Here is a 23,077-nt window from a genome sequence, read left to right on the forward strand (position 1 = left end):
TAATTTATGCATCTAGAACTAGAACACTTCTGAACTAGAACACTCCTTACCAGTTTGAAATTTGACACTATAACTGTTTGAATTAGAGATGCTATTTATACAGATTTATCATTTTGACATGAGCATACAGATTTAATACAGAGTACAGTTTTCAAACAGATTTTTTAAATTTAATACAGATTTATAATGATTTCACAAAAAGAAAGAAAGAACTTTTCCGTCTGAGCTATATATTAGTATTTGCTAACAGTGATGAGATACAAGTTTCTTAATCAATGGACAAATAATAAATTAAAATGGAAATATTTTGTGCAGATGTCTGATGATAAACACTGAAATACATTTATATTATAATTTGAAACCAAGGAAATCACGCCATCATGACACTTTATTGTCAGACTGAGAGTTTTATGACATGACTTATTATTGCAAATTGGGCGTTGGAATTCCATGTCAACTTAAGAAGTCATCATTTTCAAACTAGATATATATATTCCATTTTGTTAATGAATACAGATAAATACAAAATTTTTATGCGAAGCAATTCAGATTTTCTATGAAAATATCTGGCATCTCTGGTTCGAATAAAACTGAATCGGCTTACTTGAACATCCGTTTGTTCCAGTTTCAATTTCATTATCCATCTCCAGTATAACATTTCGAGCTGCAAAGGGCATGTTCAGAAGTGTTCTTGTTCTAGATGTGTAATTTATGACAGTTTTAAAATTTATTTCTAGAAATTATAACAAAATAAAAAAATAAACTGGCAGCCCCAGCAGCGTTTTATCGGTGTTTCAAATTAAAAAAAAAACGGCAGCGCAGTGCTGTCAACTGTTTTTTCCAAAAATCTGTATTTGGCGAAAAAATCTATCTGTACAATATCTTTCTCGAAAAATCAAACATCGATTTAGTGCGGAAACTGATTTTGCGACCTGGTTTACCCCTATGGAATCCAACACAAAAACTGAAAATCGCTATTTATCTGTATAAAAATTGAAATATCGGTATTTCGAGAGACCGTAACCGTCCAATACCGTTGATAGTCGCCTTATGTCACATGTAAATCACCACATGGTATAGTGACCACCAGTGCTGTAAGACTTTATTCAATTCAATTGAAATTGAATGTGTGGACACACTGACGAGCACTCTATTGCAGTAAACTTCACATTTTAACACACACCCTTCGCAGTCGCAGTCATTCGTTTATTTTTCTACCGATGCTCAGTTTAACCACCGTCAGTTTATCTCTTGTAGTAACAAAATATCGCTTACAATCGAATCAGAGAGCGGCCTTCAAGTGACGTTTATGTAAACATTCGAATTGGTTCAATGACATGGATGACATTCAGACATGATAACTGAAATATCAATTGCAAAAAAAAACATAAATTGATTGTTCCCACTTTCAGTTTACATTTTTAATATTTCAAAACACATCTCAATACATTTCAAACAGTCGAACTTATCGATTTTAGCTTGCTTATGATAACTGAAAACTCAAATGAGAACCGCCACCCTCTATTTACCATTATGGTCGGAAAAGGTTTTGTGTTATAGAGTTGAAGTTTATGCCTATTCATTTGCACTTGCTCACTACCTACAGTGAAGAAAAAGAAGACAATGAAACAGGTAGACTACTTGGCATTACAAATTGAGCAAGCAAAACTTGAAATGAGTACGGTTATTCAATTGACGATGAATTCTGGGAGCTTCGGTAACAAAAGTAAAATGAATGAGATAGAATATGCTGACAGTCAACGGCCATTAAATTATTTTTCTTTTTGCTGAAAATATTCGATTGAAATTAAGTTTTACCGCACTGGTGACCAACATTTTGTCACTGAGGTTGTCATTCTTTTTTCACCGGGCATAGAAATCTCATTTAGGCTCTATAACAAACACAAATGCCTCGGAGATTAGTTTGCTTTCAACACAAATATCTAAGAGTGTACGATATTCGATGCGGACTCGCCTGAGAACGCCATGCTCGCAAAAAAGGATGTTACCAATGATTTGTTCGGGAAATGTGAGAGTTGGACATCTTGTTAATTTGATGTCTTTAATTCTACCTAACCTCAACCAGCTTTAAGTACGATTCAGATGATAATTAAACGTCAACTGGACAAGATTAGTTTAATGTTTCATTTACAGAAACGTTTAAATATGCCGGACGTCGAAACTAAAAAAAATGTGTGTGAATATCTGCTGAAGAGTTACATACAACCAGCGTTGCCAGGTTGCCAGATTTGTCTGGCAAATGCCAGATTCGTCTCGCTTCGCCAGACACTCAAACTAACCAGATCTTTGGCCAGATTTTCCAATTTTTCCCAGACTTTTCAAATTTTCCTAGATTTTGTCAGATCTCGCTAGATCTTTACGGTTTTTGCCTATACGATAGGTGGGGAGACCTTTTTATTGCTCACTGAAAATGAAGCCCGGCAAAAATGTTCTTGTATATAGTAGACCCAGACAAATCCAGATAAATTTGCGAGTTTTAACAGATTTTTGAAAAAATAAACTGGCAACTCTGCATACAACTAATGTACGATTTATGTACGATTCAGACGATCCGGCTTCTTCCGTCTGCTGCCAGCAAGGCATGCTTGCTGAATGCAGATTCTTTTTCACATTTACAGACTTTTGAAACCCTGTCTTCAAAAGTTTGAAATTTTTACCTGGCATCTCAGCACTAAACTTTCGGTGAGTTCTTTATCAAGGTGAATGATAACCAGGGATGCCAGGTTCACAGATTAATCTGTGTTTCACAGATTTTCAATTTTCTGCACAGATTTTAAAAATGACACAGATTTTCACAGATTTCTGAAAATGATCACAGATTCTGGAATAAATCACAGATTTTCACAGATTTTTGAAATCGAGCACAGTTTAGCACCAAAAAGTACAGAGCGGTTGAGGGAAATGGTACAGAGCGTGTTTTGGTAGTGAGACCTTTTTTTTGCTCACCAAATTGATTTTGATTTGCTATTATGGTAAGGAAAACGGGCACAGATTTTTGCAGACAGGTTTTTGGCTTGATAACAGATTTTTGAAAAAAATACCTACACACTTAAATTTTTTAGCTGAGTCTCGGCAAAAAAATGCCGAGATTCGCACAGCCGAGTAATCAGCAATCATCTCGGCAAAAATAAAATAACTGAGCGTCTCGGCACCCTCAAATTTGACAAACGTCAAATATTGCCGAAATCGCCAGCATAAGATTTACTGTTTGCTCAGTGAAACGTTCGCTGAATATTCGGCAATCCAATAAAACGAAAAAATGAAAAAAACAAATTACCAAATCATCAGTAATTAAAAATTTAGTCAATTAATTTTGTTTGTAATTTCTAAACATTATAAACACACCATTCAGGATCAAAAATTCATTTTATTAACACTTAAAGGAGGCTTATAAATTTGTTGCCAGTAGTGCTTAAAGCCTCTACCTTAAAACATGTAGCATAATAAAAAGCGGCGTTTCCGGATGCGGCCACCTTGAGTCGAGCTGGAAATATGAAAATAAAAATAAATATACAAAAATTTTCAATATTTAATGATGCATATACGGTATTGTTCAAAAAATAAACTTACTTTGATCTATTGAATTTGTCCTCCGTTTTGTCTCGAGGACTCTTTGAGCCGTGTTGGGTGTTTTTCCCTTATAATGTGATCTGATAAAGTCGCTTTTTATAAAGCGAAACATGTCACTATATTTATTCAATATTTTTACTTGCAAGTGGTGCCACGTTTCTTCGAAGATTATTCATTTTTTCACTCGAGAATTTCATCAGAAAATAATCGCGCAATGCGAAGCGAAAATGTAACGCAGCAATAAATGACAGCTGTCGTGCTGAATCTCGGCAACAGCTAGCGCATATTCCGAAATCTCGGCAAACGTCTCTGCTGATGTCGGCATATCTGTTGTTTACTGATAAATTCAGCAAGCAATTATGCCAAATTTCGGCAAAGTGAAGGATTTTACCGAAATATCAGTGAATGCATTTAACGAAGTTCAGAAACATGCGTATTGATTACTGAGCAATCAGCAAATTTAGGTGTTGCTGATCAGTTTCGGCATTTTATTATGCCGAGCTCAAGAAATGGTTTTAAGTGTGTAGCATCCTTGATGATAACAGCGGCCGATTCTTCAAAAAACGCTCAATTAAAAACTATTTTGTGGGTTTAACTTAAAAAATCTATCCTCAGCTCTATACAAAATTTGCAGGCAATTCAGAAAACCTGGATTTTCTGTTAACCAAACGAGAACGCCACCTGATGTTGAGTACTTTTCATCCAATTCGAATATATCATAAATTCATAAACACGAAGGAAAGTTTCTCTTTATTAAGCTTGCATACGATTGTAATACGGTAAACTGCTACCTTAGAATTAGGTTTTTTTATCGTGACGACACAAATGAACAAGTATTCATCCTTGACAGTTCAGCGGTACTGTTCACAAACAAGCTTAAACAAAAATCGAAGAGCACACCTAAAACAATCATCTTTACACTTTGCAACTAGTCACTTTTATTTAATAAATATCAAAAACAAACCGTATTCAATCGTGAACAAATGTTTTAAAACTTTATTTAGGCGATACGGACCGTAAATGGTCTGATCCAATTTGTCAATAAACAAACAAAAGAAATTTCTGTTTACAAACAGTACTGCTGAGCTGTCAAAATGTGTTCATCCGATTGAGGTTAGCAGTGACTGTAAAAAACCTAATTGCTAGTTTGTGCACTTCAAGCAGTCGTTTACGTATTCGCACAGTTCAAGGTTCGCACTGCATACACCGCAAAAAAAGAATTGTAATAATCTCGCTGTGATTATCTATAGATGTGAAAAAAATTTAGACGTACTGAACATCAAACGCAATAATTTTATGTTTTCAAGAAATATTGCAGATAAATGACACGTTATTACATCGAAACAACGTATTGAATAGATTACATTAGCTTGACTGAATACTTAGACGATTCTGATAGGAACTTATGCATCTTTTTGTGTAATACCTATTACAACCTTTAGAACGACACCAACACATTTGTGATATTACATCAAAACAGCCGCACATCACTACGCACTACTGCTGTGCAGCGATTACGATATAATATAACGACAATCTTTGTGTCGTTCTAAAGGTTGTAATTTCATATCAGAATCATATACAGTATTTAGTTAAGGTGATGTAATGTACTCAATATGTTGTTTCGATGTAAAAACGTGTGATTTATCTGCAATATTTTTTGAAAACAGAAAATTGCATTTGATGTTCAGTACGTCTAAACTTTTTTCACATCTATTGATAATCACAGCGAGATGGTTACAATTCTTTTGTTTTTTTGCTGTGTAGAGTTCCAGTTTTCAATTTGCATAAAATTTAATTTGGCCCTTCATGAAAGTTTTTCACATTTCTTGTAGGAAAAATCAGCTGTTTTCCAAAGAACGGCGAATCTAACATTGACAGCAAATGGAGAAAAACATCGATGAATGTTTCAACTTTGGTTTCAAATCGTATTTAGAAATCATCGTCTATTCTCAGATCAATTTTTGATTAGTCGATGATCTGTTCGTTTATCTTTAAAAAGTATGCAAATTTTACCACTTTCCTTCTATATCTACTGAATAAATCAACATAAAAAGAGTTTCGCCCTTTTTCGATTTGTTTACTTTTATGCTTCCTGTGTGAATGATGAAGTTACGCCCTTGCGCATTTTTTGTGAAATTAGTTGGTTTTCGTGACTAAGATAAATATTCGGGTAATTTTATCACAGACTAACAGACATGACAGTATGAGTAAATTCTTATATAAAATAATTTTTCGTGATGCACTAGCTCCACCTATATTGTACTGCGCGAACTATTTACTATCTGTACACCCCTTGTGTTATGTAAAAGTTTTTTTACTAGTTGGTTTCCCCTCGTTTGTCAACACCGATCAGCTGCTTGCAGGGATGCCTGATTTCATCCAAATATTTGAAAATGAATCGTCACAATAAATTATTGGATTACGTTGATAATATATTTAACTTTTTCGCGATGTTTGAAGGTAACCATTTATTTGACTCAACGTTGTTCATCTAGACTATTTTTTATTGTTTTGGTAGTTTTCACCCGAAATTAAGTGGCGGCAGACCAGAAGCAAGTAAATATTGTAACAAAACGGGTTCGATTTTGAATTGCGTTGGAGGATGAGAAGTAGGCACAATTATGTATATAGTTTTGGCAATATGTATTAAATCTGTATCCTGCATGAAATTCGCATGGACGTATACAAATCAATACATTACAGGTAATTCTGTATGAATGGCAACTCTGTTGGTAAATGAAAAAAATAAACACAGTCTAGATGACAGACAGGATGTTTTTGATAGGGTAACGTGGCGCCATCATGACACATGTGAGTACTGTCCCAAATAAAGGAATATTCGAAATGACCGTTAAAATGATTGAAGAATCTAATTTGAGTGTCCTGTCTGTTAGTCTGTGATTTTATCGTCTCATTTATTATTTCCAGTAGTAAAAGGTTCGGAAACTATCAAAAATAAAGAAAACAAATAGTTTCGCCCTTCCTTATTAGGAATTGAAGTATCGCCCTGTTTGTTTGCATGGAACACGGAGGGCGAAACTTTCGTAAACAAATGGAATGACAGTTTCGCCCTTTATAGTTCTTTGTATTACTAAGATTGAGATTTTTGTAGAATCCGATTTTTTAGGCAAAATTGTAGGATTTTGAAGAATTTATTGGTAGGAGAGAGAAACTCGATTTGTTTACTTTTGTAAGATTCGTCCTTCTTTGAAAAACAGCTGAAATGTCTACGCTAAGGAAATATGTACCTAAATTCCTTTCTGTGTGCTTTACCCAGTTTTTGTTATGTTTACACACTTAAATTGGATTACCGACCTCAACTGTCCAAACCTCGGCAAGTTATTTTTTTCTGTAAAAATAACGTATCATCACAGCGGTACCTTGAGGTGCTGCTAACAAAAAATGTTTATTTGTGCTGTTATATCACTAGAATTAAAATAGTTCGGCTGTTCAAAACTCGTCAATAATATTCTCAGCAACCATCTGCAAGCGACTAGGTTAACAAAAGCTTCTCTGTCTCTATTCTCCTGATTTGAACATGTATGAACTATCACAAAATAGTCAGTAGGAGTTTTAGCTTCGGTTACCAAATTTGCCTTGTATAACTTTAATGAAAATAAGGAAAAAATAAGATTATGGCCATAACTTATTCTGAGAGGAAACAAAAAATAAAGTTTGCAATTAATGATACGAAGTCATCTGAAACTGTACATAAATTCTGTAAGTATTACCTGCTACTGTTCAGTGTTGGAAGATACTTTAGGTTGTGCGAACAAAGATCTTCTTCGGCTTACCATGGCTCAAGCCCGTCAAGCTAAGAAACAAGTAACAAACATCAGAAGGAAAGGAATGCGATGATGTATGCGGAAGCAATGAATCAACATGTGCTATGTGCTTAAATTAATTGTATAGTCAAATTTGTCACATTTTGTTATTTTGAAAGAGAATGATTTAATTTATTGTATGGTAATAACGAAAATCGGTGCAGCTAAGGTGTGTAAAATAAGGAGCAACCAGTGGTGATCTATACAAGGAGCAAATGAACTGCTGCAACAGGTGCGACCATTGTCTTGGAAATTAATAAATATTAAAAGAAGTAATACAATATGTTCGCTTTCTGTTTATTTTATTTTTTTGTTCTGCTCGTATTGGTTCCACACTTGGTTTATTGATTAATTTTTTCACGTCAAAAACTGTTGACTAGCCTGAAGCAAAGCACTTCTTTATTTAGTTTTTTCCAATTACTGACGATTACCTAAAGGGATTCTGATTCTGATATAAGGTAACGGTACCCCTCCATTAGTCATCTCATATACGAACATAATTAGTTAGAGTGAGATTTGCTGTCTCTGTGCGACAGATTGACTTCAAGCAGACCCTGTCAGCTTGGAGCGAAATCAATCCTCAGTTCAGCAACGCCATCGCACGGTATCACATTCAACATACGTCAATTGTATGAGTGTACAGTGCTGATATTTTGGCGCGCACGAATTTGACATTTCTCTTCCCTTCTTCTATGTACGAGATTCGATGCGGACTCTCCTGAGGGCACCATGCTCGCAAAAAAAGATGTTGCCAATGATTTGTTCGGGAAATGTGAGAGCTGGATTAAGCATTAAGGCTAAGATGAAAATATGGTCATTCGCAGCAAGTTTTTGCGTCGCTATACGAGCAGTGTTGCGCAATTTTTGAGCTATTTTTTCTATGATATTGCCGAACCGAAGCGAAGATAATGTATTCGAAATTATCACAAATTGTTGATTAAAGTCGAGTAATCGGCAAAATAACATGGCGACTCTACTAATGAGATGACTATTGGTGCAATAGTCCTCATTCTCATATTTATTATTCTTTCGCTTTACTTTATTCCGGTTTTAACTTCTTGAGTCGTTCACCAGAGTTGAAATTTTTTTATTACATACATTTATGTCTATTTCAAAGATTATGACATTACAAACTTGAAAACAAAAACATGTTAATTTTCAAATCCAAAATCAGACAAACACAGTTGAAAGACCGAATCTAGCAAACTTTTATCAGGCAAAAATGTGTCTGATTGTAAACAAAAAGTATGTTTCTAAGAAATCAAATGCATAGAAGAGGAATTTTGTCTAGTTTGTAGATCATTACTAGGAAAAGTAAAGTTACTGAAAGCCATTCCGATTTGTTACGCTCAAACATGTTTTACTGTGAACTCTTGTGAACCAGGAATACGTTGTTGTTTTTTTTATAATTAGTAAGAATACACAAACTTTGCAAATAATCATTTCATATGTTAGTGGTCATGCAAAATTGTCAATACACTTCGTTTTGATATAATTACGATGTCAGCTGTGACGCTTCATTTCTCGATTTTCCATAACGATAGAACTTTTGAGACAATTCCCGAAACAAATGCCTCATTTAGATGTCCGGAGCTTGGTGCATTATCAGTGTTTTACACGACGGCATTTGAATGCCATTTGCTTAAAGCAGAGACCGGATAATGCTTATCAAGTCTTTTCATTGCTTTTTGCGTTCCCTATTGAAGAATCCAATCAGAGTGATCACCACGAGATAGCGTTATGGTGACTCTTTCGACATATCCCATGTATTTAGAAAAATTTTGGACGAATTTTTCAATGTACTTGCGTCTGAACGAATGCAGATCGCAAAACCAAACTAATATGGGTAAAAGAAAAGATTATTCACGTGTTGTAATCAAACATAAGATTTAAAATTTTCCTATATACTTGAAAATCTCGGATGAAATTTGAAATTTTCAGTTCACATACAGATTTGAGCATGAGTACATAAACGAGTAAATCAACTTTTGATAATAATTTATCATTTATTTATGATAATAATCTCAAAATCCAACCATAAAAACAAAGAGTCTCCCCGATATGAAAACAGTACCAAATTTTCACACGTTTTGATAATCTGATTTCTGTCTATTTGGGCGCAACTGTCAGTCAGACTGTGGAACTTGTTAGATGTTTTTTCCTACACTCTGGCAAATTGAGTAGTGAAAATCATAAGGCAAATCTTATGATGTATCAAAATCACCATTTCATAAGATTAATATGAAAAATATTCCTCGGCAATATAAATCTCATCTATTACTATTATAGTTTTCATACGAACACCTTATGAATTCCACAATATATGAGAGAAGTTATGTTTGTCATAGAAACTTCGCACAATGTTCCTAAAAATGTCGTATGAATGTCGTCGCTTTCTATTGGAATTCCTATTTTCGTAACTTCATAAGACGGTCGTATGATTCACATACGATATTCTGGTGGCTAAATGGCCGTTATAAAAAACGCGTGATATCATCCTATAAAATCAAAAATGATTACACGATACAAAAGAAAATAAATTTTCTTACATTATCTAATGAAATGTGAAACTTAGAAATGATACCTTTAGCAAGAGCTGTCAAATCAGAAGGAATTTTTTTTAATAATTTCACCTGTTTAACGATTTTCCATAAAAACGGGCAAATTCATTTGAAAAAGTCATAGTCGATGTGGAAAAAAAAGCTTTTATTAAGAGGCGGTAATGTTGATCTTAATTTATCATATTGTGCGAAAAATACCGTTTATTTAGAATTGAGCATTATACCTTTTTTAAATATGCAATTTTTCAAATGCCCGGAAATAACAAATAAAATATCTAAAATAAACGACACTCGATCGCTAAACATTCTAGTACTCGAGAAATCATTATTGCACTGGTTTCTGTTTAAAAAAAATGCTGGTCCGAATAAATAAGGATTTTCCATGTTTAATCGTAGTTTACACTGAGAAAAGTAGTAGTAATCATTTTGAAATCGATTTTCTTCTACTCCGAGTTTGTTTTCATTGCTGATATCTGCTAGTACTATTGATTAAAAAAAAAATCATTGCATATCACTACTGCCGATATGAAAACTTTCGGAATTCTCCTTTTCTTGGTTCCATTTTTCATTGGCAGATGTCGCTACCGGTAATTCAGCTTTGCGACAATGTGCCAATTCAATCGTCGTCATAAGAAAGGTTCAAATAATCAAACTTAGATGGTGTGTGAGGTAAAATCATTTATTGCCAGTAACACTCTCGCCATAGTAATGATTATTTTTTGTGATTTCGTCTCTATGAATTATAGTTCTCACCTCTAGATAGCGTTATGGTGATTTCTTTGACATATCCCATGTATTAAGAATATTTTGGCCGAATTTTTCAATTTACTTAAGTGTGAACGAATGCATATAATAAAAATGATCATTCGCGTGTTGTTATCAAACGTATGATTTAAAACATACTGGAAAATCTGCAATAAAATTTGAAACTGTCAGTTCACATACACATTTGATTTAGGTGACAAAACATGAGAAAATCAACTTGTAAAGTAAACTTCTTCGAATTTGATACTTATTCTTACGTTATCTTCATAAATACCAATCAAAACATACCACGGACAGTTCATAAATCATTATTGATAAAGATTAAAAAAAATACCTGTCTTTGTATGTTAGTATTCAATTCGTAGGAAAAAAAAAAGAATTTTGATTTAAAAAAGCACAAATTTAGAAAACAAATCAATAGGTACACAAAATTTCTGAAATCTGAAAATTGAAACTGTAAAAACAGCATTGCAAATCGAATATAATTTAACATCATATAATCAATCTTTTCGAATCGACGAGAATTTTCTAAACAAAATCAGAATGATATTTAAATTGAACACGTTTCACTGCTCTCACTGGTACAAATAGAAGAAGAATCTCTTTAACAAAGAATGATAAGGAAAGGTTTCCAAGTTCGAGACTCATCAAAGATAAAACGTCAATCATAAGGGATAAATAATTTCAGATATGCAACTACTGGTCTGAGCAGTTATTACTTCTTTTTCTGATTTCTCCATTTCAATTTTGGTCATGATAGATGAGAAAAACGAATTTTTTTGACAACAAACCTCATATAATTAATAGCATTAGCAAAGCTATTTTCGGTCTTTCAATTTTGACATTCGAACATTGTGTTTTATAATGAAATTATTAGTGCATAAATCACGCAATCGATCTCTGCATTATTACAGCTAAATATGTTGCCTTTTGTGGCTTTATATCAGCTTTACAGTAGCATGTAGGACTGATGAGTCTTTAATGACAATTCTTCATATGTATATGAAACAAATATATGACATCATTTTGATGATGCTTATTGGATACTTGGGCTCTCAAACTTCCAGTCTATTATTGAGCACAAAGCATTGGAACTATGCAAAATATTGTGTTATTACATCAATTGAAACTCTACATCATAAATTGATAAAAGTACGATAGAGCATTTGCATCGGGAAAAGTCCAATTGTACCGAAACTGTACCGAAACAAACAACACAATGTCACCTCGGCTAACCTCGTTTCGGGGCTTTCAGTTTATGTTCCCATCAACACATACTCGTCCGGAATCCTTTCTGGCAATGACTTTCCAAAATTTTGTTCCATCATCACACAATCTTTTTCTCCCTCCGTCTATCAACTACGCTTAGCATTTCCTGCTGGGTTGAGGTCTTTGTTTTTATTTGAAAATGCGACGTTTTCAGTTTTTTTTTTTTTGGTTTTGGTTTGATTCCTTCTTCTGTGGAGCCTCTTGACTCTTGACACTTCATTTTTAACACCTTCATTCGGTCAAGTGACCCACCAGCAGCAACCGAACAGCATATTTATGATGGAACCGAAAAAGAACGCTCCACCGCAGTCCGAGTGTCCACCACAATTGCAAAGGGAACCCCGAACCGGAGAGACAGAGGTCCGACATGGTCTGGCAACGCTCGCTGGATGAAGGAACGCAACTTAGATGCACTTGCTGAAGTGGTCCGATCACCGTACAGAGTCTAACGAGCCGCTTGCGTTTGGGAGCTGACCTCGAAAGTGGAAACCACGGGTCCCAGCGAACGACGATGTCATGACGAGGCAAGGTAAGCCTAATTAATTTATATGAATCTATTATTTGTATGCGCTTATCTTTTGTTTGTGGCACTTTTCAGCGTCTCTCACTTCTATGCGCAAAAATTACGCGGTTTTTTGTTATTTGCTTATCTTCTATCTACTCTAACGCTTCTTTCCTACTGCTTCGGGGTTTTGTCTGGTGGACCCTCCCATCTGTTTTTTTAAATATATTCTCGCAGATCGTTATCTGCGCTTTATTTGTCTTGCTATGTGGCTTTTTGTTGCTTCTCACTCCTATGCTCGTGTTTCTACTCGTGCTCACTTACTAACTTACTTACTCACTCTGTTGTGCCTCTGTGTTGTTGCACTTTCCGGTCGCGTGATTTTCTCGCAGTTTTGTCGTTCTTTGCTAGTGCTAGTTCCCTAGGCGGCATTGTAAATGTGATGAGAGTAATTTTCTCAAAAAAAACCTTATTATCGCTTAATTTTGCTGGTCTTTTCTGTCAATCTAAACCGTTTACATTTACCGGATGATTTTTTTTGGTCGTGAGACTTATCCAAAAAAAAAACATAAACACGCCCTCCGTTAACGTCATGGTTCGGTTCGTGGGCTGACATTTTAACGATAGTCCGCTACACGCCTTTGGAAGGAACCGCGCAATCTGATCGTTGAAAAGGCAAACTTGACTTGACATAATTTCATGGTTTGTCATCCGCACAAACATTAGTGCCCCGATGATCCCCAGCTGAGAGCTATTTTGAAAAGTATTTTAGCATTAGTTTAAATATTGATATTCCGATAGATAGGCTAAAATCTAAGGAAAATCACTCAGAGCTTTGTCTGAATCCAAGATTCAGTTGTTTCAGACAAGTTTTGGGAAGGATTGTTCGGGGCTAGGTGTGATTATTTCGGATTAGATCAGTTTATTTGTCTAGAGTTTTGAGTGATGTTCTTCTTGGAGAAGCGGTTTTGTTGGCAAAATAGACGAGAAAAATCTGCAATGCTTCGATTATAGTGACGCAAAAGTTCGTAGCGTTCACACTCGTTTTCATCTTATCCTTTGAAATTCAACAGAGATGGCAGATCTTACTCTGACAAATGGTTTTCCTATATAGCATGAATTGAACAGTGGAGCTGTGGTGATTAAGGGAGTATTCGCCCTAATTTTAATAATCGAATTGTTCTAAATTTTCGTACAATGTTTAGCTTGTTCTAATGACTCTAAATGTTATCTAAAGAACTATTAAGATTACTTCTTTGAAATTCGAAGGTGGAAATCATCAGTTTAGTGAAAATCCAAAATAGTTTGATTTGGTTCGTGCACTTTTCGCTGTGCGAAAATCGTTCGAGATAAATGTTCCGAACAGTGCGAAATATTGTAGAGAATTCCACAATTTGGTCCATCTAAAAGCCAGAAATGAATCCTGTACAGCATATTGATAGTTTCTTTCAATGAAATATGCAAATCCGATAATCGACGTCAAAAATCGTTGAAAATTTTAGTAGTGAAAAGGGGGAAAGTTTCACAATTCACACAATCGATCAACTATCGATTCGAATTCGAAAGTGTAAAGAAATCGTGTCAGTTTTATTCGTATTCACGACATTCAGTTATGTCTCTGACATTACACACCCGTACTTTTTACTCCAGAAAAACCTACTGAAAACAACTGCAAGATTATATTCCAACCCAGTGAAAGGAAAATGTAGACTCGGTATAAAGCTACGATAAATCTATGAAGCAAAGATTCAAAATGCAAAAAGGCGGGTGGGTAATGTCAGAGACATAACTGGATGTCGTGAATACGAAAACAACTGACATGTTCCTTAACACTTCCGAATATCAATTGTATGAATTATGCACGCATTTCCCTTTTTCACATTTTTCGCAAAAACAAAGAAAGCTTCACTTGATCTCGATTACTGTGAATTTCACACAGCGAAAAGTGCACAAATCTAAGCAAACTGTTCTTGATTTGCAATAAACTGAGGATATTTCCCTACGATTTGCAAACAACAAATCCTAATAGTTCTTTAGAAAACTTTTAGAGCCATTAGAACGGCTGATATTGTGCAATGCTCTCCACCGTTGTTTTTTTCCCAATGCTAATGACTGGCAGCTGTGACGTAATCGCTCTTGTCGAAAGCGTGCAGACGACACAAAACACATCTGCTCGCAGTGGCGATACAATCCAAACTGATTCAAGTTTTGTTGAGAGCAGTGATGCCACTTTTTCCTGAGGTGAAATCCGTAGATAGGTTTCAAGTGTACTCATACTCATACATTTGCATATAATTATTTTATGTCGTTTATTTAACCCCGCACGTAAAATGGGAATCTGAGCTATAACGACAGGAATCCAGAAATGAGTGATCGGTGGCAAATAGATTACTTATATAACTTGACAGGCCAGTAATAATTATGCAGATGATGTAATAATATTTTAAGTGTTTTTCCGGATAATGGTCAATAAGTCTTTTGTCAACACCTACTTTTAAGAGTAATTTCTGAAGTTTTCAAATCAGCCGGACGAAAGATAAAACAATTACTGTTATAACTGACTGCCAGTGAGCCCAAAGTCATCCAGAATCTTTCTTTAAAATGAAATTCCGTAGATTTCAAGAGATTCATCCGTAGATCCGTAGAAAAGGCAGAAATCCGTAGATCTACGGATAAATCCGTAGGGTTGGCATCACTGGTTGAGAGGCTTGTTTCTACCTGATTTCGTTTGTAGCTTTTTCACTAATAGGCGGTCCTAACGGCTATAAAAATAGCCGCATACAGAATTTTAATGTCGATTATTTCATTTCGGATTTGCATATTTTATTGAAAGGAACTATCAATATGCTGTAGGGATTCGTTTCCAGCATTCAGAATAGTCAAATTGCGTAATTCTCTACGACATTAAACTCTGGAACATTTTTCGAAAAAAAAGGCTTCACTTGATCTCGATTACTGTGAATTTCACACAGCGAAAAGTGCACAAATCTAAGCAAACTGTTCTTGATTTGCCGTAAACTGAGGATATTTCCCTACGATTTGCGAACAACAAATCCTAATAGTTCTTTAGAAAAATTTTAGAGCCATTAGAACGGCTGATATTGTGCAATGCTCTCCACCGTTGTTTTTTCCCAATACTAATGACTGGCAGCTGTGACGTAATCGCTCTTGTCGAAAGCGTGCAGACGACACAAAACACATCTGCTCGCAGTGGCGATACAATCCAAACTGATTGAATTTTTGTTAAGAGATTTCCCTTTATGTGATTTCGTTTGTAGCTTTTTCACTAATAGGCGGTCCTAACGGCTATAAAAATAGCCGCATACAGAATTTTAATGTCGATTATTTCATTTCGGATTTGCATAATTCATTGAAAGAAACTATCAATATGTTGTAGGAATTCGTTTCTAGCATTCACAAGGACCAAATTGAGGAACTCACTGCGATATTCACCACTTTTCGGAACATTTTTCCCGGACGATTTGTTGTACAGCAGCAGATATTTTGTTCTCTTCCTTAGAACGCGTTCTGATTGGCTGGTGTTGACATGGATCAAATGAGACAGGTTTTTCAATAGTGTACTATTCAAATACTTCAATGCTTTTGCTGTACACGTTTAAATTGAAAAATTTCGATTCTATTGGTAGTTAGATTATATAAATCCTTTCACAGATCACTGAGCTATGAGCTTTAAAAATACGAGAAAGGCAAACGCGCCTTATGAATTATCCTCTTTGATACTCGTTTATACCAAACATTTCAGAAAAGTTCAATTTTGAATTATTTGAGACTATGTTCCAAAACTGAAAATTTTATCATAAAATTGTGATCATATTTCCGATGGCATGTCGCAAGAATTATGTTGATTCATTAGATACAACAATAGATATTCACGATCAAAAACTTATCACTCTCTCAGAGGGTAAATTTTGAAAAGGCACCCCATAGTAAAGTAAGTCGTATTCACGACAAAAACTTATAAAACCATATATATGATCTAGGGTAACGGCTCCCTATTTCATCTGAGCTCCTATTTCCATCTCATCCCTTCACCTCATTACTTTGACCATGAATAATATTTTAAAACCTACCTTAACCAAACTGTGAAATGTTTTAAAATGATTATAAAAGCTATTGTCACACTTTCCTATTGAAAGAAACGGTTTTAAGTTCTTCGGTTATCGTTTTTTTCATTTCAAATAAACTCACTTTTCAATTTAGGACACATTTTCGTCTCAAGATTTACAGTTCGTCATGTCTCTGATTATCTACTAATCGATTCGTCTCAAAACATGATCACTTTTTCGCACAATTACACTACCATTGAATGCTGGATGACTTCATAATTAGTAATGTTCACTTGCTACTTGTTTAATTAACGATTTAATACTTCAAAAACTACCCGACAAACAATAAAAGTCTTTAAAAATATGAGATGAAAGTTTTCACTTAGTTCACTTGATTGCGCTTTGTTTTCATCTCATTTGGTTTAGCAAAGTTGCCAAGTTATCTCATAATGTTACAAATCAAAAATTGTTTTTCTTCTTCAAAATCTCATCAAAAAGTATGTTTTTTGGTATCCGTGACATTAGTTTAATTATATTATTGATATTAATATTTCAATAAAACTGTTTTGGCTTCGAATATTACCAGGAAGATCATGTTAAATACTAATGAAATAACCATTGTGGCAAATCTAGTAGCACTGGTTTCATTCCGCTATACGTCAACATAACGCTGTGAAGTGTGTGTGTTTCATCGGCTGTGCACAGAGATGCCAGATATTTTCATAGAAAATATGTATTACGTTGCATAGAAACTCTTTATCTGGTCTATCAGTTTCCACTAATAAAATGATGTTAAATCTGTTTTCATTAATAAAATCTGTTAACATCATTTTATTAGTGAAAACAGATAGACCAGATATAGACTTTCTATGCGACGTAATAAATATTCTATGAAAATATCTGGCTTTAAATAGTTCAAATTGGTTCCAAATTTTAATATAAATGTTTGTCAGTGTTCATAATCAATTATCTGCATAAAAGATTTCCACTTTAACATGTGATTTGTCCGTTGATTAATAAACTTTTAAAGAATCACTGCAATCAAATACTAATAGATACTCAGAGAGAAAAGTCTAATTTTTTACTTCTTTCTTTCTATGAACCAGTACAAATCTGTATTAAATTTAGGAAATCTTCACAAAATCGGTACTTTGATTTAAACCAGTTTGCGAACGCAAAAATCTATACAATACATATAAATCTGTATAAATGGCATCTCTGGCTTTACACTTTGTTTTAAGAAGGGCTAATGAATAAATAGTAACAATCACAGTTTTGTTTTTATTTAAAGTTCACCAAATTAACTTTTCAGTAAAATTTTAAATTCAAAGCGAAAGGTAACGGAAACGACTGAAAAATTTTTAAACGTTGAAATGATTTCAAACTGGTTCTAAAAATATCGTATATTGTCTCATAGTTGGCATTAGGCCGTTTTTAAGAAGAATTCTGACATTTTTAACCTGAGAGTGTAATAGTGGAACATTTCGTTTTGATTGCTGTCGCCATTGCTAATTTATAGGCTGAATAAAAGATCAACGATAGGATGGATAAAAATCCATTGAGATGAAATTAGGAGCAGAGTAGTGAACATTTCATAAGTGTTTTTTGCTGTTTTATGAACATTATTTTAATTTCCAAGGAATGTGAATCAAATCTCAATGTGGAGCAAGGCGAATGAAGCAGCAATATGAAATAGTTATAGTGATTTTAGTGGCTAAATCGAGGTTTGAAGACGACGTCCTTACAAATGAGATGAAATAGGGAACCCTTACTCTATATGAAATTTATTCCGAAAGAGTGAATTTCAAAATGAATAAACAATCATTTCGTAAAAAAAAATTGTGTTTCGGTTAAAAAGTCGGTTCTCACAGTGATGCAGTAGATTTCCTATTTTACCCGTTCCTTGTTTCGTAGCGGATCATACATAATTACTATCGTTTAATGTAACACAATTTTGTAAGCATTTTGATTCGTAGAAACACATTTTCTTTATATGTCAATCCCATTATTGGGTTACAGGAATCCTAAATTCAATGATTTTATTATGCTTTCGCTATATTCATTTTCCGAGCAAATTAGAAGCAATAATTACTGTACCTATATAGAAACTTGAAATGTATATAAAAAAAAAACTTTTGAAAAAAAGTGGATAAGTAATTTCAGAGACATAACTTGATGTCGTGAATACTTTCGAATATCAGTTAGTTGATCGATTGTGTGAATTGTTTTTCAATGAAGGGAGGTGGACATATTTCCGGAATTGGTGATGCTGAACTCTTTACTCACTAAACCAACGATGAGGGCGTCAAACCTTATTTAGCCCCGGGCGCCAAATTTTCTCGGTACGCTACTGGATTATATAAATCCTTTCACAGAACATTGAGCTATGAGCTTTCGAAATACGAGAGAGGCAAACAAGCGTCATGTATTTTCCTCTTTGATACTCGTTGGTTGAGAAGGTGACAAGCGATTATAAATACTCTCTCCTACTCAGTGGTTGAGCGAAAAATAGGTATAGAGCGAGAAGACTAGTGCTTGATGGACAGAGAAGATGTTTGGATGTATGGTACCGGTCGAGAGACGGCTCGGATGTAGACCATGTTCGATGTGCGCTTCATCGTGCCTAATCGTGTGTTAGAGTGTCTATCACAATGCTTAGGGTGGCGAAATGGTAGCGCCTATTCATGGAATGCATAAGAACGCAGGTTCGAGTCCTGTCTCTGAGCGTATCTTTTTCCAAAAAATCATCTTTGCTGTAAGTTTCTCATTCATTTGGCTTCTCCAATCTATGTTTCCACTCAGTCATTGCAAAAACTGAACTTAGTTATGGCGACTTTACGTCAAACCATCTAAAAATTATAATTCATCTCAGAAAAGTTAGATTTTGAATTATTTGAGATTACGTCACAAAACTGAATATTTTATCATAAAATGGTAATCATATTTTAGATGACATGTAGCAAAAATTATGTTGATACGTTAGATACAACAAGAGATATTCACGATCAAAACCTTATCACTCTCTCAAAGGGTAAATTTTGAAAAGGCGCCCCATAGTTAAGTAAGTCGTATTCACGACAAAATAACTTCATAGAAAATATTGCATATCAAAAATAGAACCATTCGATTTTCCAAGATTTTTTGGAAAAAATATAAAAAAATAAATTACAAATCAAATCAATTGGTACTTAAAAAACTTTTCTCGATGTTCAACTATTAAACTACTTTCCAATTCTGTTTTGCAATTATTAAACCACTTTTTATAATTTTATTTTCTGTGCATAATAAACCCAAATAACTTTCCACCCGTCAATCTTTGAATTAGGCCGTAGTGTTAGTCAAATTTAATTTCTCGACAAAAAAAAGAACTATTGAAATTTAGAACTGTAACTAAAAGTTAAAATAATTCTCGAAATTGTTCACAACCTTCGATGATTGCATTCCATTTCATGCTCAAGTGATTGTTAGTTTGTATATTTTACTGTGATAAAGAAACTATCAGTCAAAGAATGATAATATGCTAATTGTTAAATAGTTAGAGTAAAAAAATTATTTATTATAAAATTATGCTGATATTATCAAATTCAAAAGATTTAGTAATTACAAAATTACTACCCTTTCCTAGAGTTGTAACTGGCATCACATACAATCTATTGTTGTATAAAACCCATAAGTCGTCTTCGCTAGTTGTTACTATGACTTACGTCTTCGATTTTGATCAAAATTTCTATTGAAATATTATTGAAAGGGAAATGAAAAAATCTCTTACGTTCGATAACACTATGGAAGACAACAACAAATGTGACAGCGGGACATTTTGAGTACTACCTGAGGCTGATTGTAAAAAATTATTCTTTCCGTTTACACTATATCTGTATATACTTTTAAATATGTCACTTATGAGAAGTTCCGATTTGCATATGTAACCAACGATGCGATATTAAATTGAGTTGCAGCATTTAGCAACATTTTTTTCCGTCCTCTTGCGTTCATAATAACTACAAACAAACGGGTACTAATTCTGGATCTCAACGTTAGTCACCGCGTTCGAAAATTAGTCATTGTTCAACATCCAAAATGTATACACTCAAGTCTCTTTTTATGCGTTTTGTTACAAGGTTTTATGTGAATTTTCAAAGTTATGAAGTTTCCTTATGCAAATTTTATGCTATATTTTCATTATGCGAGTTTTCAAAAAATATTATTGAATCAACTCTGTGGGACATAGACTCTAAATTTTTCAATTTTTTTTTTGGAATAACACCAGATCTTGACATCTTATGCATTTCTAAAACATTTGGAATCAAATTTTTTTTCAGATTTCGGTAATCTCAAATCAAGTCCCAGCGTCCCAATTTAAAAAAGTCGAGATAACACCAGATCTCAATGTTTAATGAATTTTAAGAGATCTGACAACAATTATTTCCGCAGTATTCAGATTTTTTGTGCAAATTTTCATGCGAAAATCATGTTTTTATGATTTTTTATGCGGTTCGTATTCCCGTATAAGAAAAAACTTAGGTTTATATGGAATAAAAAAGTACGGGTGTGTAATGTCAGAGACATAACTGGATATCGTGAATACGAATAAAACTGACACGATTTCTTCGAATTCTAATTGATAGTGGATCAATTGTGTGAATTGCGAAACTTTCCCCCGTTTCACTACTAATATTTTCAACGATTTTTGACGTCGATTATCTCATTTCGGATTTACATATTTCATTGAAAGAAACTATCAAGATGCTGTACAGGATTCATTTCTGCCTTTTAGAAGGACCAAATGGTGGAATTGTCTACACGGGCAAAATTCCGATTCTAGAAATGAGTAAAACGAGTCATGATTTGGGGAAAATAATATATTTTCATGTTATGATAATACACAGTGATTAAAATTTCTCAGATCATGATTCATTCGGACTGATTTCGATGAAATTTAAACGTAACGCACTTGAAGTTGTTGGGTATAATTTCAGGCGTATTTCTGCTACGATGGTAATTTTTGCGTTATGTGTGATTTTTGCAGCGATGGTCCTTTTTGCAATATAAATTCCGTGAAAAGCACGACGAACTTCTTTTAAAATGAAAATATTCTGTTTTTGAAAAACAACGACGCAAGAGATAACGTGTACACTTGCGTTCATTATTTCAGTTTTGATTTTGTGTTTCAGAATTTAAACACTTAAACGAACTGCATGAAAAAACACGAGTGAATCAAGCCTCTTAAAAAGAAACTCTATATCAAATTCTTGCAAAAAAATCGTCTTATTCATAATATTTAGGTGCATCAATACAGCTTGTGTTGTTATATCTATGAAACAAATTAATCAAAGTGGTGGAACAAAATATTTTTCTGATTTTCGTTAGATGGTGTTCCAAATTCACAATCGAATTTATTTTTTTCTGTTTACGCTAGCTCTCTGAATATTATTCTAACAACAACGGTCACACGGTGTAAGAATACATTCAAACAAAATGTAACATTGATGTTTGTCAAATGAAAAGCGAAGACGTGCTTAGTCTCTTATGATGTCAATTATCGGTTCATTATTTTATGTTGTTACTTCTCTATCAGCTGGTGGGTAAAACAACACGATTATTAAATGAACATGCTTCAGGATCAAGTAAACATTTTCAGTAGGTCTTGCTTTTCAATTTCTGCTTTTTGCTTTACCATTAATCTATTAATCTATCACATCACTTGAGACAGAGGGTTCAAAGTGATATCCGGGTAGAAAATTAGAGTTACGAGCTTTGAAAGAAATGCATTCTTCAAGTAACGCATTTTCGAACCATGATTAATTTTCGTGGGAGAAGACTTATTGCTCATGATTTCATGATAAGTTAAAATGATTGGTTTCATGATTTTCTAATCATAACAGCAGTAACGGATTTCTTTCCGTGTACGATATTTAACACAGTTCGGAACATTTATCTCGAACGATTTTCGCACAGCGAAAAGTGCACGAAATAAATCAAATTATTTCACTAAACTGATGATTTCTACCTTCGAATTTCAAAAGAGTAATCTTAACAGTTCTTTAGAAAACATTTAGAGCCATTAGAACGGCTGATTTTGTATAATGTTGTCCACTTTTCGTTTCTTGTTTTTTCTCTCCAATGCAAACCATCAGCAGCTGATGCAATCGTTCTTGCTTGAATTGAAACTAGCTTTGCGTACAAACCGACACATCCGCTCGCAGTACCAAATGATGCGAAACTGGTTGAATGCGTCTTCTCGCCCCGACGTCTGCTTTCATCCAACGCACAAGAAGAAATGATCGATTTTCGACCACGGTTCCCCTTTTATAACGTTCAGTTGAAGATATGTGCCTGACTACCTCAAAATCGTCGTCCTTGCGCGAAAAACCCAAGCAAAAGTAAAGAGTTTTCCGCGTTTTTTTTAAATTTTCAGAAAACTTAATTTTTGAGTTGTTTGTTGTTATCTCACACTGTTCAAAATATTATCTTAACTTCCTGATCATATTATTGGTG

General features: G+C 34.1%; 2 protein-coding genes across 7 annotated transcripts in view; one reads left to right on the forward strand and one right to left on the reverse strand.

The window, feature by feature from the left end:
• Positions 1-23,077, forward strand: part of LOC131439566 (protein vein) — a 174,777-nt gene that overhangs the window by 146,091 nt on the left and 5,609 nt on the right. The window lies entirely within an intron of this gene.
• LOC131439567 (uracil phosphoribosyltransferase homolog) overlaps positions 1-23,077 on the reverse strand; it is a 165,489-nt gene that overhangs the window by 107,822 nt on the left and 34,590 nt on the right. The gene's annotated exons all lie outside the window — the stretch shown is intronic.

Source organism: Malaya genurostris, chromosome 3, assembly GCF_030247185.1.
Source record: "Malaya genurostris strain Urasoe2022 chromosome 3, Malgen_1.1, whole genome shotgun sequence".
NCBI lineage: Eukaryota > Metazoa > Arthropoda > Insecta > Diptera > Culicidae > Malaya > Malaya genurostris.